Source organism: Marmota flaviventris, chromosome 10, assembly GCF_047511675.1.
Source record: "Marmota flaviventris isolate mMarFla1 chromosome 10, mMarFla1.hap1, whole genome shotgun sequence".
NCBI classification, from domain to species: domain Eukaryota; kingdom Metazoa; phylum Chordata; class Mammalia; order Rodentia; family Sciuridae; genus Marmota; species Marmota flaviventris.
The window spans coordinates 8,031,433-8,034,623 of record NC_092507.1 but is presented as its reverse complement, the minus strand read 5'-3'; the positions used below and the strand labels follow the sequence as shown (position 1 = coordinate 8,034,623).

The window sequence follows — 3,191 nt, the reverse complement described above, 5'->3', positions numbered from 1 at the left end:
AGGTGAGACCGTGGGACTATGTTCTGGCCAAAGAAATTGGCGAGAAAGGGGCTTGGCTAGCACTTGCCAGGAACTGGGTTTGATCTTCAGCACCGTATGAAAATAAATGAAGGCATTGTGTCCATCCACCACTAAAAAAAAGAAATTGGAAAGTTCACATACTCTTGAGTTAATTAAATCTATTGTAACCATCACCAAATGCCATTCTCAAGTTTCTTATATGCACCAAAAGATCTAGTTCCAGTTTTAAAAAACTACTTATAGAAAAAGTAGCCAACTATAATTTTTCCCCCTTCCTAACCGTATTTTTTTTTCTTACATTCTTTTTTCTAGTTGTAGATGGACACAATAGCCTTATTTTTTTGCGCTCTGAGGATTGAACCGAGGCTCGGCCTAACCTATGAGACTACAACCCCAGTCGCCAACTATACTTTATTGTCAAGCTTCCAAATAAATGGAGCACTTAAAACAGTGGGGGGTGGGGTGGGGGGGGGGGTGAAAGCTCTGGGCTTTGTAACCCAAATCCGAGTTAAGAAACGTTTTACCAAAATTTTTATTCACAACTCGGCAGTCTGTTAATTCCCCACCCACAAATGTTAGAGAAGTGACAGAACGTAGGACGAAAGAAATACAGTAAGCAAAAGTAAGAAAAAACACTCAGCCCACAAAAAGAAGAAACACGGAAAGCAGGGCTTTCCATAAGTCTAACTTTAGACCACGGAACAGTAGCCCTGCAAAAGCAAGGCCTCAAAAAATTAGCTTAAGACTCAGAGTTGTTCCTCTCCACGGAAATCTTTAGTAAAAGGCGAAAGATTTATACGATCTGAAGAGAAACCAGAGTATGCCTGCTTCCCTCTGCAAACAGTGCTCGGGTAACTGTTATGCCTAGTTCCCTAAGGGTGATTATTTAATCAAAGGCGCTGGTAACACCACCCTTTTTTCAGACAAATGGTGAAACATAAATGTACCTTTCGAGAAAATCTGTTTATGGCAAAAGGAAAATCTAACGAATTTAAAATAGAGAAAAATTACTCGGTGCGCAATGCATTGTGGGTATGTAAATGATCGTCCGGCTGTGGTTTCCGGAAATCCCTTAAATAGTTGGGGCGTTTTTGCGCCGGGACACCACTAGGGGGCAGGCAAAGGGAGTCCTGCGGACCATCTGTGGACTGCAACCTCGCGCAACCGGGAAAGCCTGACTGTGTTTGTGGGTTTTGTGTTTTTTTTTGCGGTGGGGGAGAGTGGACTGGGGCTGAACCCAGAGGCGCTCGACCACTGAGCCAACTTTTTATTCTTTATTTTGAGACAGGGTCTCGTTAAGTTGCTTAGGCCTCGCAATGTTACGGGAGGCTTTGGACTTTGTTTTATAACTGGCACTCTGCGCTCTAAATAAATAATTTATTTTGAGCTTAAAAAAAACAAAAACACCAGGGGCTGGGGATGTGGCTCAAGCGGTAGCGCGCTCGCCTGGCATGCGTGTGACTGGGGTTCCATCCTCAGCACCACATACAAACAAAGATGTTGTGTCTGCCAAAAATTAAAAAATAAATATTAAAAACAAACAAACAAACAAAACACCAAAATTTGAGCCCGGCAGTGGCACACGCCTGTAATCCCAGCGACTGGGGAGACTGAGGCAGGAGGATCCCGAGTTGGAGGCCAGTCTCAGCAACTTAGGGAGACCCTCTCCAGGTATAGAGAGTGACAGTATGCCTCTCCTGCCCCCAGTTCTATTGGGGTCCCAAGAAAGTTTCCAGAGAGTCTCGCCTAGGTCCACCTCTTGACTTTTGACTCACTGCAGAACAACAGCAGACTTTCAAGTCCCCGCTGCTGTGACCAGGCTGGGTCACTATGGCCCATGCTGACCAGTTCTAATTGGAACCCTTCCTTACTGATTTTATGGTTGGGGGAATTATCCTTGTCTCTCTGAGTTCTGGGATCCGGTCTGTGTAAGGGTCACAGAAGTCCCCTGCTGCAGGATAACTTGTATGGTTCATTTCTCCTGCAAATAGCAGTTTGCTGTGGAATGTAACCTACCTGGGGACTTGAGCCAGGCAGGGCTGCAGGTAAATCGCCCCATTTTGTATTTTATTTAGGTCTTGCTGAGTTGCTTAGCACCTCACTTTTGCTGAGGCTTGCTTTGAACTCGCAATCCTCCTGCCTCGGCCTCCTGAGCCACTGGGATTATAGGCGTATGCCACCACCCCCAGTGGTAAATTGCTTTATAAAAGTGAAAGTGTTGGGCCGGGGGTTGTGGTTCAGAGGCAGATCGCTCACCTTGCACGTGTGAGGCACTGGATTCAATTCTCAACACCCCATAAAAATAAATAAAGGTATCGTATCCATCTACAAAAAAAAAAAGTGAAAGGGTTGGGGGGTCCTGCACAGGTGGCCCCAGTTTATAGACTCATTCCCTGACCTCATGCTGCCACCACTTGCAACTGTCTGTCCCCTATCAACTGGATCAGTTGAAAGCAGTGGTTCTCTGCAGGTGGTCCATGGACCTTCAGAGTCACCTGGGCACCTGTTGGGAGCCCAGCAGGTGGGGCCCACCATCTCTGGGTTCACTGACCTCCAGGTGACTGGGACACTGACAATCACAGCTGCTACCCACTGGCTGCATGGTGTTGGCAGGAAGCTTGGGAGAGAAATTAGGAAGCTGAGCGGTTAAGCCCCAGGCCAGGCCCGGCAAGGAGGGAGGGAGGCCTGGGGAAGCGCCCAGGGGTGGCATAAAGCAGGGTGACTCTCAGGTCCTTTGGGAGTCACAGCAAGACAGTCACCTGGACCCATGACGTCTCCTTGGAAGGTGAGGCTGCAGGGCGCTAAGAGGGTGGCAGAGGGTGGGGCTGTCTGCCACCTGCTGGGTGGCAGATTGCAGCCACTCTTTCTCCTGGTGTGTTAGGAGAGTACCCGCCCGTGTGTTGGCCTTTGGGTGGGAGGAGGTGGTGCAGAGGCCGGGGAGAAGGTCCAGGAGGGAGAAGATGGGCTGATGGCAGCAGAGATGGTGGTCGCTGGTGTCAGAGTGAGGACCTCAACTCCAGGGTGACAGAGGGAAGGGGACAGGTCCTTCCACCCTGTGGCCATCATCTCTGGAGCCCCCGTCTTCCCAACCAGCTCCTGCCCTGAGGACCCGGCTGGCCCTGGGCACACACCTCCACACTCCTGATGTGGCTCCGGGTGGCTCCATTTCC

General features: G+C 49.2%; 1 non-coding gene across 1 annotated transcript; it reads right to left on the bottom strand.

Annotated features, from left to right (window-relative positions):
* Nucleotides 1–727: 727 nt before the first annotated feature.
* Nucleotides 728–843, bottom strand: LOC114102336 (U5 spliceosomal RNA). Its single transcript, XR_003584495.2, has one exon. It is a non-coding gene; the product is annotated as a U5 spliceosomal RNA (small nuclear RNA).
* Nucleotides 844–3,191: the final 2,348 nt, after the last annotated feature.